General features: G+C 33.9%; 1 pseudogene; it reads right to left on the bottom strand.

The window, feature by feature from the left end:
• Nucleotides 1–4,753: 4,753 nt before the first annotated feature.
• Nucleotides 4,754–12,634, bottom strand: LOC120114360 (annotated as a pseudogene).
• Between the last annotated feature and the right edge of the window lie 527 nt (nucleotides 12,635–13,161).

The following is a 13,161-nucleotide window of genomic DNA, read 5'->3' as shown; positions in this document are numbered from 1 at the left end:
TAATTTTGCATTCGTAGTTTATGCGTTTTCATTTTAGTCATTTGTTAGGTTATTTAAACTTACTTTTTTTTACATTTAACGTGTACCTTTTTTTAAAAAAAAACTTTCATATTTTCGGCCTGAAGTTCGAGATTTTTTTGTGATATCTATTATTTACTATATTTATGACGTGGTCTTTGAATTTGTTTTATTTATATTTTAGTCAACGTTTAAGTTTTTTGTATATGTATGTCTGTAAGGATAGTTTAGGTTTGCTATGAAGGCTTGGTAACCATATGGTCGAATCATTATGACACGTGTGTGTAAATCCATATTTCATGAATGCGTGTTGTATGCATGTGGTGACTTTCTATATTCCACTTATATATGCGTGTGATGTATAATATAATATAGATATATATATGTGTACACGTACTGACATGTAAGTAGTTATTTTGCATCTTGTGAATACACGTGTAATGTATAATTATATATGTATGCCATATGAGTATTTTTCATAATAAGTAATAGTCATTTGTACATTATATGTTAATAGGCATAGTTTATAATTTGTAATTAAAATATACGTATATAATTTTTTGTATGTCACATTGTATGATATTTTTAATTTTGTTTAATTAATTTTTGGCATGACATACTTTTTGCACAATTTGTATGATATCCTCATTTGCATAACTCGACATATTACATAATCGGACTAAAAGGTAATACCCTTTTAATTTAAAATTATTCTAAGTGGCATGTCTTAACTGATTAGAGGGTCGTTTTGACTATTTTAAATTACAAGTGTATCCCGAAAGTGAAACCAAAAAAAATTGATTCGTCACCTAAAATTTGGGAACGAGAGAAAAGGAAATGTTCGTTTATTTAAATTTATCGAGAAAAGGTTGTTATATCTTTAAGATCTGGTCTCGATATTTGTAAATAATCGAACATTCTTTATCTTTCTAAAACGACTTGATAATTTTAATTTAATTTATTTGAGTGTTTTTGAATATTATTAAATTCACATCTTTGTTTTATGGGATAAAAAATCAAATTAAGTTCGAATTTGTAAAGTTCATTGCAAAGACTTTAATTAATCGACGAGGTACCGATTTAGGGCGTTGTGGGGGTGCTATACTTTCCCACACGTAACCGACTCCCGAACTCGGATTTTGGTAACGTAGACCTTAAATTGTTTTTTTAATTAAAATTAATTTTTATTTAAAATAACAAACATTTTTGGGTGCCCAATCACACCCTAATCAAAGATTGGTGGCGACTCTTTGAACCGTATTTTTTTGATCGTAAAGGAAATTCAAATTTTTTTGAAACGAGAGGTTTTTAAATCGCATTTGTTTTTAAATTAAAAGTCAATTGAAAGAGATAATTCAAAATTAATGTGGTTTTCAAAATCTCACATTTTTCACCTTTTAAGAAAAATTCGTTTTGACAATGGTATTAATTGTTTATGCATTGATTTGAGTAGGGTTATATTACATGTTTTATATACCTCACTAAGTCATAGACTTAGCGTGTGAATGTTTCACACGTAGGTTCCGAGAAGAGAAAGAAAGCGAAGATAAGCGATCCAGATCAGCTTCTCCTTTTCCACAAATCAAATCAGAAATGTATTGAATATATGTATTTTGTTATATAGAATTTAGTTGGCATTGTTTAAACTCTGATCGGTTTTGTAAAACAATTGGATTGTATTTGATATCAGTTATTCAGTCTCTAGTAAAAATTTGAATTTTCAATTATTTTGTAAAGGTAAAATGTTTGAAAAGTCAATGTGACATATCAGATTCGTATCCGGGTCGGATACGGGTTGGGGGGTGTTTCAGGGAAAGTGCTACTGCATGAGCATGAATCAACCATTAAGGAGTAGTTAATTAAAACAAAATTTGCTCACAATTTAGTCATATAACTATTTATGTGATTCTATTTTTGTTTTATTTTGGTCACTTGTCGTTAAAAATTTAACGATGATGTTGACATGTCGTAATAAAATAATATTACATCATTATTGAAAAAAAGTAAAAAAAAAAAAAAAAGATTATCATGTCACCAAATTTGTGTTTAAGAAAAACGGGGTCACCAATTGATGCCGTTAAAATTGAATAAGAAATCAGAATCTTGGACTAGGTCTACATATTAACCAGTACAGTAATTATTTGCACACTTTTTCCCTTTAAATTTTCAAATCCGGAACTTGATGAAGCATCAACCACTTAAACATTGATTAAGTATCAAAGTAAAATCATGATTGCCACCACTATGTAAAGGTTGAGGTTTATATAGTAGATTAATAAGAAAATATGTACTTTGAGATGCACTGGTAGGGAAGATAGAGCAAACAATTTATTTGATTTGCTCCAAATGAATTTAGATTGTTGGAACACAAGTATCCAACTTTTGCACAAAAATAGCAGTCGCTTCTTTACAATTCTTCTGAGTAACACACTCTGTGTCTAAAATTGTTTTTTTAAGATTAACACATATATTAATAATATAAAAATTAATAGATATAAATAAAATTTTAGGGTAGATACAAAACAATAAAATAAAATAAATGATGAAAAAAATGAATCTTATCTTTCAAAGTGAATATTTACCAACCATGGATGTAAACTACATTCTACATTCGTTATCGACACATTCATCAATCGGTTCACCACCAAAAACAAGTTCATGGGAATCATTTGTGGTTTAGTGTATTGAAAGCAACAACACCAAAATATTCTGTTGATATACATGTGCTTAATCATGACATTACACGTGTTGCATCATATTTTAAGTGAGGTCGTCGTCTTAGATGATGCGACACCTACCATTTCATCGCCTTAAGTAAAATAATATGTGACAAGTTAGTAAATTGATAAATTTAAAAATTTTACGTTAGTAACATGCGTTGACTGTTAGTCAAATAATTGTTTCCATCTAGTAAGGGTCATTTCGATAAAAAATTGGAACGTTGAGGATAAAATTGCTCCGGAAAAGGGGGGCTAAAATGACAATTCAAACCAAAGTTGGGGGCTTCATGCCAATTATACAGTTCTGAAGTCAACCTTTGCCCAACTAAGGAAAGGAAACAAACAATGCTGATTTCACAGTCATAATCCTCGATTTGATTGCCGGAGATGTTTTGCATAAGTGATGGAAGAACCAAACGTGGTCGAAGAAAGAGCCAAAGATGTCGTACTTGTAGTCATCTCTATTCTTCTTTCATTTGCTTTGGCTTGCAGAATCTCCGACAGGTACCACTCGTCGGGAACGATTTTTTCCCTTCTAGCGGCTGAATCCAAGCTAACTATATGGAGACTTCTTGTTGCCAATCTTTACTGCTTTATATAGTATTGGACTGGACCTTCAATGTCAGTTCTCTGTGTATTTTGTTCTACAATTTCGGCCGGTGGATTTCTTCAGAATTCTCACTTGGAAAGATAAATGGAAATCTCAAATCAAATAAATAGCTTTGGTATCCTTGTAATAGGTTTGTTTTGTACTCTAAAACCCGACTAATTGGTCTCTAATTTTGATTTAGTTGTATTTGATATTTCACTAATTAGTCCCTAAACCCAATGAATATCCACAATAGTTAAAAGGAAGTACTGCTCTCTATTGAAGTCCTAAGTTCAAACAGTTTTATCTGTAGGATGTATATTCGTTGTCAATAATTAAAAGAGATAAATAGATATTATAATCACCTCAAATTAAATAAAAAAATAATTTTATCTCGGAGAACACAATCAAAACCCCGCACCAATAACCAAGCCAAATGGGAAAAATTGGACCTTTATCATCCTACCTACTTCAATACAGTCTAAACTAGGATCAAACCAAACTTAGTTAACACCAAATAATAATAATAATAGTAATAATAATAATAATAATATAATGATCCGATGGATATAACACGACCAAACCAAATTTCGTTGGCACAAAATAATAATAATCCGATGGATATAACACGAACAAATAAAAAAAAAAGGATAAATTACATATCTAATAACTGAACTCTACTCTCTCCCATTCTACTTACTGTACTTTAAATCTTTTTAATTTTCTTACTGAACTTAACATATTGGATTTTTTTTTCACTAAGTCATTTCCTCACTAACGGCGTTATGACGTGACTTATCTATTGTTAATAGAGGAGTGATAAAAAAATTCAATGCATGAAGTTCAGTGATTAATTTGAAAATAATTAAAAATATAACGAATGGAATAAGAGAAAGTTAAGTTTAGTGATTAATTTTGTAATTTACTCATTAGAAAATAATATAAAAAAGCCACACCATAACACCGTTAGTGAGGAAACGAGTGAGACAAAAAAACTCAATGTATTAAGTTCAATGAGGAAATTAAAAAGATTTAAAATACAATGAATGGAATATGAGAGTAAAGTTTAGTACCAAATTTGTATTTTACCCATAAAAAAATAAGCTTCAAACTAATCCAAAATAGGAAACAAATATCAGGTCATTTTCTGTAAACAAAATCATCATACATACACATGCACCATCTATAAAAGAACTTGCGCAAACGATTTGATCCGCCATGTGTTCCTTTCTTTATATAACTTCTGCATTGCATGCTTGGAAGCTTTTGACTAAAATGGGAGATACAAAGCAGAGATATGAAAGTCGGGGCAGAAAAAGGAATGAAATATTAGTGAAGAGTTTTGATGACGATGATGGTTTAAAAAATTTCAAAAGGTAAACAAAGAAGGATAAATTCTCATACATTTAGAATCTTACAGTTACGCAGAGTCAAACAAGAGAAAAACGTATTTACCATAGAGTAAAAAGTTAATTAAACAAGCAACAGATACATAAACCCAACAAAAATTTACAGAGATCCTCACTGTATGTATGTAATGGCACAAATGGAGAGGGATTGACATGTAAAATATATCACAAGACACTGTTTAGTATAAGGATACTCACGGGTCGAGAAGACAGCATTGGCATCGGCAAAAAGAAATTTTCAAAAAGCACATCTCTTAATCATTATACATGTCGTTTGGGGAAGCGACCAATTAGTCTGCACTGATCCGGAAGCAAAGACGATACTACTTGTCCGTTGAGGGGGAAAAACTCACCGTCAATGCCGCAACCATTATGTGTGTGTTTCCCAGCCTTAATCTTAACTGATTTCACCTGCATTCAGTGGAAGTTAAATCATGGGTCAATATTTATATGCATATTGGATTGGACTCAATTCACTGATCTAACATAGGAATCTATAAACACCTATTATTTATCCCAAAACAAATCAAAGAGCATGGGGAAACTATCCTTGTGTGAAAACAGTGCACATACTACAAAACGCATGGTCAAACCAGCAACTGCACTGACAACTTTTACAACAACCATAGTCACATGAATCGCGGTACGCTCCGGTACGGGATCGTGGAACGAGATCGCAATTCGCTAGGTGCCTAAAATTCGGTACGAGGTGGGTAGACTTATTTCGGATCGCTCCGGTACGATGTAACATATAAATTGGTACGATGTACCAATTTCTTAGGTTGCTATTTTTCTACATCAAATTTTATAAGTAACTTCAAGACTTCAAATATCTTAGAATAACTTCAATACTATAGATTTCATTCAGTAACTTCAATACTTCAAAGTTGAAAATAAATTTAACACTTCAAAGTTACTTTTATACTAAAATAATTTAACACTTCAAAGTTGAAAATAAATTTAACACTTCAAAAGTTACTTTTATACTAAAATAAAATTTTAGAGGGATCAAAAAGTAGGAAAGAAATAATAATTGAATAAACTTAAAACAGTGCACATGGATTCTAGTGTACGAAGAAATTTAACAAAGCACGTGAAAGTATAGTTTTAACATAATAAAAACAAAAGCTACACAGCAAACAAAGCAGGAAAAGAAATAAAAAACAAAAGCTCAACCGACACAAACTCTCTTTGCAGGAGACGATGAACGCCCAGATCCAAGGTTAGTTTCGCCTAATTCATTATCTTCTTCAGCCTTAAACCGACAAAACCCAAGCCTCCATGGCATCCGCCGTCCTACGCTCCGACGAGGAGCTAGGACTCCATCTAAACCCAAAGCTCGTACCGAATCGCGATTTTGAAACGACTGGAACGCGTTCGTACCGCGTTTCGGATCGCATCGTACGGTACATAGATCGTGGGCTGTTGAGCGATTTCTGTAACTATGGGCTCAACAATAAAGTTTAGGGTAAACTACACTTTAAGTACCTAAACTTAAACTTTCAACTTCTTCAAAACCATACCTAACGTTTAGTTTTCATTTCATTTTAGTACCCACCATTAAAAATCTAACACGTTTAGTACGTAAACTATCAGTTTTGGTCTGTTTTAATGCCTATACTTCAAAGTTTTTCAAAACTTAAGTTTTGAGCGAGATACTAAAATGAAACAAAACTAAAGTTTTTTAACGGCGAGGTACTTAAATCAAACAAAAACTAAACTTTACATGTGGTTTTTTTAAAAAAATTGAAAGTTTAGGTACTAAAACAGACCAAAACTGATAGTTTAGGTACTAACGTGTAATTTACCCTAAAGTTTATAGATTTGAATTATGAGGCTGTTTATTGACTAAAGGAAAATGATGTTCATACCTTGACATATTCAACATATGGCAGTGAAACGTGTTTACCCATCTGTAGCAGCAAAAAAAATCTCATCAACCTCAGTCGCCCAGTCCCGTGAACTAAGAGCATATCCATGGTGTGTCATCATGTTCAGCTCTTGGAGCAACCACCTGAGAACTCTGCACTGTTCTGCATGCATGGTTGCACAATGATGCCAAGAAATGGTCCCTTGGTCACAACCCATTTATCTTCAAGTCTTGGAACAACTTCCTTGTTTATTCCTGACTCAACATCATCTGATGGCCCTGGTAACGCAATCGGGTTTTCCACATCCCAATTAGCCTCAGTGTCCCACTTTGGTTCAGCATCCCAAATTGGACCAGGATCAGACAATGTCGAAGATATATCCTCTCTATCATTTGTTGCAGCATTACCCCAAGAACATCTCGAAGGATCATCATGTGCTGCAGTCAATCCACTCCATCTTTTATCTGTCCTCGATTTAGATCTGGTCCTTGGCCAGTTTAGAGTCGATGAAAATGGTAACTGAGGATGAATAACTTCAGGCTCAGCTGTTACATTTCTTTTTCCAGATGAAAGCCGTTTGGTCTTAGGATCAAGGCCTCGTACATACTCAGATGGTTCGGTGCTAGCATGAATGCTACTACAAGTGTCTATCTCACCTCCAGACATTCGGCTAGGAGTCATTATTGAATCAATACTAGATAAACTCGAGGCTCGGGGAATGCCTTCTTTGTATGACCTCCTCATAATGTCTGTGTACAGGTCTGACATGTCAACTACCTCTTGACCTTCTCGATCCTCTTTTTCTGCAGGAAGGTACTCCACTTCATAGTTGTACTTTGGCAAACACAAAAACTTGAAGAACCCAGCAACAAAATATCGTAGAGGACCAAATTGCTTCTGATATTTCTCAGAAAGTTTTAAGACTGAAAGTCATGTGAGAAACAGACGATCAAAATTCCCAGATTAAGAGAACATACAAGATGTGGATATCATTTTGTGCACACATCACTGACACTATATGCTAATAAAGGATTTCACTCATTCTATACGCAGAAAATCATGTATGTATTCTGAGTCTAACTTTCCTCTACTGTTGTTAACAAAAAAGATCAAAGCCAAACAGTCACTAGAATACTAATTCAGTGTAAACAGAAACATCTGGGACAAGTATATAAGAATGAAATTATTCTAGTTCAGGATTAAGATAAAAGTAAAGGTGTACAAGGTGTTCAACCTTAAATAGGCAATTTAATACCAAAATATTCCGCCAGAATCTGCAAATGATAAAAGATGGCTTGTCTTGGAGTAATTCTGATATGTGATTTCCATTATATAAACATTTATTACATATGATGATGGGAGAACAAACAACGATGGGTACAGAAATAACTTTTTTGTTACTGCGAGGTATAAGAAACAAGTGAAACGAAAAGCAGTCACAATTGTTGCATGACAGTAACATGTGTTAGGATGAATGTTCAAGGTCAACAAGTGTAACTCGCACTCGAAACTTAGGCAACATAGTAAGTATTAATTTGACCGCATGCTGAAATGGTGATGCATGTTAGATTGAAGCATCAAAAAAGCAAGCGTAGACCACATTTAAAAAAAAGGAATATTTGTAAGAAGAGAACAGAGGTTGATTAAATATAGAAACCAGCAGACTTGTATCAGCCAGGGGGGATCAGGTCACCAGTACATACCATCACTGACAAAACCATAATAGGAGACCGTCATTCCAAAGTGAATAATACCAGTCTGAATCCACTCAACAGCAAAAACATCTGTAGCTGTCAGACCTCCCTGAAACATATAAGGGAGAACCACAATTGTAGGCAACAAAAAGATTACTTGGCATTTAATGTATCTATAACAAGAAGCATGTCTTGTTCTCCATGGTTATTGAAAAAAAGTTTACACAAACAGAAACGCGACAGCATGAGATATTTCTCCCGAGCCTTGCATAGAAACATGTTAGGCCATTAAGGTGTTATTAAGCAATTTCAGACCCATGTTTCAAAAGGGTTTTGAAAATAAATCTATAATGGAAGAAACAAAACAACCAGAAAGTAAAGCAAATCTCATCTTGAATTTCCTAAGCAGGTGTACCTTCACAATAGAAATCGCAGCAGAGATTGGATCTCTAACTCCAAGAACAGTCCAAACCAGTGAATTATCTGAACCTGCTGGTATAATTCCAATGGGTATAGAAATTCCTTCTTTCTGATTGTCTCTAGTAAGCAGACCATTCAGAACCTACAAATTTAATAGGATGAAGTAGTTGATGATAGAACTGAAATACCAGCACATTACCTAAAAGAACACAACCTCATCCAAAGGATGGTGAACCTTTACATTATATTACAATGCTTTCCAAAAAGCCACGAGTCCCTAAACGGTATCATAAAACCATCAAACCAATCCCCCATAATGAATATAGAAAACCCAATGGCTTATGCCATATTAACAATGAACTGATCTCAGGGCTTATAATAAACTAAATAGCAGAATTCTGTATAATGGGGTCTCCATTCAAGTTAGAGGAACAATTTTGTACTAAGTTTCAAGGTGATTTCTCGTAACTATTACAGAAGCTTGAGAAAGGAAGATATTTGTTATTCAAAGACATGCAAGATACATTATAGAGCCTTACATGATCAAAAAGAACTAGCTTGTTTAAAAAAAACTTCATATGAAAAGAATCTATCGTGTGAGCTTAATATATCGAAAGCTGACTACTTGAATGAAAGAACCACGGGGAACGTTAAAATTGACATGAGACATGGCAATGAAAATTGATATAATACACAATCGTAGAACATAAAATTTGATTTCACTCAATCCTAAAAGCCATAAAAGAATCCTATATAGTCAATCCATATTACTGGGAAAGGATGGCAACTGACTAACTAACAATTTCAAAAATTGTTCATGTTTAAGGAGTAACACATTTCCAAATTTTGGTTGAAAGATCAAAATATGCAGAACTCTGTACCACGTCAAGTGATTGGTAAAAACTTCATGGATAAAGATACAGCCTCAATTGAGAAACAGCCCTCTAAATTCAGAGGACAAGGGGCTATACCAAACAAGCCCTTTGTTACCGTATTAATTTAAAAACCACATAAGATAGTATGTTACAATATTAGAAACCATTCTGGAAGATGCAAGCATAGAAAACAGTGCAGTATTCTTCCCTTATGGGGTGAAATTAGATATAATTCCATGTTTATTGACACCAATATTTTAATACCATAAATAAGCAGAAGAAATATGCTTGTATAATGAGTAAACAACTATAATGCAATTACAGAAACATAGGTATTAAACCTTCCCTAATGATTCAATCCTGTCATACAGAGGTCACTCAGTCCCTCAAAAAATCGATCCATGAATCACCCAATGAAACAACGGAATACCTATTGCCTTAGAAAAGTTTAGGAGTAATTCCACTTTTCAATGTAACTAAAAAATATCGATGGTGTTGATATGGGTAGGGGAAAAAGAGACTTGGAATGAAAGGTTCTCCAGAGAAAACAAATAAGTTAGAAACAAGTATGGAAATTGGAATAAAGTTGAAATGGCTAACCTCATTGATTATCCCATCACCACCAACGCATATTATTCCTAAAGGAAGTATAATGATTTAAATTCATGTTAATGGAGAAGATTAGTCATCAAAATCATAAGCAACGACAGAATAAGTAATTAAAAGGTAAGTATTACTACCATCTGGGCATGTGCTGATATCAACAGTAGATGCCAACTTTTTAGCATGGCTGGCAGATGTTGTTTTGGCTACCTCCAATTTGAACCCTGCAAGCTGTCACAGTTTGCACATAACATGTGAAATTCAATGAAGCCCAAACTCCAAAACAGCTTCTTCTTGAAAATAATGAAAGAATATCACAAGAGTTGGAAAGCAGTGATGATACAACATACCAAAGAAGCAATGAGTAAAAGAAAGATAAAATAAAGCATGCTGAAAACATCATTATCAAAAAAATCTACCATTTGATAATCAAGTAGTAGGCGTCAGTACATAACTAATGATGCATTGCCTTTATATATATAATTTCAAGAATATTCATATTTAAAAGGAAATCCTAACAAGTAAACTTTGCCAGCATCAGAATTAGAATTCAAAGATACAATCACATTAAGCGCCAAATATGCCGAGTATCAATGATACTCGCAATGCAACAACACAGAAAAAATAAAACATAATTCAATTTTTATCTACACTTTCTCAGAGGCTATAGATTGCTAAATAGTTTTTCCATGACCTTCACCAGCTTTTTTCATTTTGATGATGATGTCAGAGAAAAATATTCAACCTTCTATAATATTAGCAAAGAATACTAATGCATCTTCAGTTCAAACAATCCATTTTGTCCTAACCATAGTTTTCTCTATGCAAGTAGTCACAACAATAAAAATCAGGGTGTTTATGGCTTTAAGCAGTTATGTGGAAGTGTTCCAAATAAGATCTCAAGGAATGATTGAACCAAGCACCTACAAGATTTAGATGCATCCAAGTGAAGGTTAAATTTAGCATTTTGATTCCCTAAGATATAAACTAAGAGCCTAGGCATCAGTTCATGTAAGAGAAAAAATACACCAAGGGTTTTATTTATTTATAGGTGGTTGATGAATATGGTAGAGAGGAAGTAACTAATAAGTTGCAAACAACAGACGACAATCAATTCCAGTGTATCAAAACCTAAATAATGTTGAACAGTAATAGTATCTATACAAATTGGTAAAGATAAAAGATAAAAGAGCACACCTTAAATATAGGTTCAACAATTCCATGGAAAACTTTACTAGATCGACCCCGACCTGACCGTGGATTCAATATAACGAGCATTTTTGGTGGATTCCTGCACCTGAAGACGAGCTCAGGAGGTGCATCCATTGGAAACAATTCAGAAGAAGCTTGCTTCTTCGAAGAAACTAAAGGGTGAGGCAAACAATTGATAAAATACTGCTGATCTGCAAACCCACCAACCCATTGAACAGCTTCTTCTACACTAGAGGCCAAGAAACGAAAATCCTTTCGGCTTCTCTTCGGTTTAATAAAGTATGAAAGGCCACAAGAACCCCTTTTTAGAGGGTAGGCATGCACAGTGAAATGTCTAACACCGACATTATAAGAAACCTGTCAATATAAGAAAACTGAATAGACCGATTGCAAACCCAAAAAGCCCAAAAATAAATAAATAATTCATTGCAAGGGTCTATTCCAGAGATTAAATGTTTACCGAGATGACATCATCAAGAGACAGGACATGAGAACCCCAAGCCAATGCCTTGCTAGTGAGTTTAGCAGCAACAGCTTCTTGGTCGGCAATATCAGTAGAAGAATTCTGCTCTACATTGGCGGGAGTAGTAATAGTTGAGGCATTCTTTCTCTTATAAAAAATGAGCTTCCCTGAGTAAACCACGTAACCAAGCAAATCTGAGTTTTCATCCCCTCCAATGTCGATTCGATGCTCTTCTGTCTTAGATTTATCAGTCTGATCATCCGCAACAGGGGCTTCACTGCGTTTGGAGGAAGCCTTGTGCTTCTTACTACGTTTCTCTGGGAACACAATTGGGGAAGAGTGGGTTGCTATTTGGGAGCACAAACTCAGCCGCCTCCCGGACTGCTGAGATGCCGGCGGCGGTGGTGACGATGATACTCTCACGGACGGAGAATCACTACTACTCGACAGACTCCCACTCTTCTGCATATCCGATCACGCGCTTCTGGTCCGTATTTGTAACCCCCAAATCTCACAACTACGGAGAATAAATAAAAAGATGGAGACATACAAAAGAGAAAACAAATCTTTGTTTTCTTTTTTATTTACATTCTTTTTTTTCCTCCTTAATAATCTCACGCCAGCTGTAGTAGAAGACACCTGGAGATTATGATGACGGTGGGAGCTCCAAAGCCACGAATTGCGATCAGAGATCCCCCACAGAGCGAATCGTAGGAATGATCTGGCAGATCAGCTCAGGATTTTGAAATTTTAGTTCTATTTTCTTTCTTCTTCTTTTTTAATTTGGATTTAAATTAAATTTGTGAATAATTTGGAAAGTATTTAGAGATTTGACAAGAAATGAGAAATGAAAGCTGACCTTGAAAGGAAGGAGACGGCGACCGGAATGAAATGGGCTGAGGTGAGCGGATTCGTCGATTGAAACCTAAGCTGAAGGCCCATACCCTTTTTCAAACTCATTTTCATGTTTTGTCAGGCCAAGCTATAAAATATGATATGAGCCTACATTTTTTAAAAAAAATTTAAAAAAAAGTTATTCCCACTCGACTAGTATTTTTTTAAGGTAAATTACTCATTTAGTATTTAGATTATTAATTTGATTTATTTTAATAGTTAAATTTTTAATTTTTTTTAAAATCATATCTAATATTTAATTTTTATTTTGTTTTAATACATTGTTATTAAAAATTTAATAGGTGATTTGCACGTTGTATCTTTTTATGGGTAAATTGTATCATTTATCACTCAACTATCTTCTCACTCCTATTTTAGTCACTAAAGTTTATT

This window comes from Hibiscus syriacus, unplaced genomic scaffold, assembly GCF_006381635.1.
Source record: "Hibiscus syriacus cultivar Baekdansim isolate YM2019G1 unplaced genomic scaffold, ASM638163v2 tig00110223_pilon, whole genome shotgun sequence".
NCBI classification, from domain to species: domain Eukaryota; kingdom Viridiplantae; phylum Streptophyta; class Magnoliopsida; order Malvales; family Malvaceae; genus Hibiscus; species Hibiscus syriacus.
This window is presented reverse-complemented; position numbering and strand designations above follow the sequence as displayed.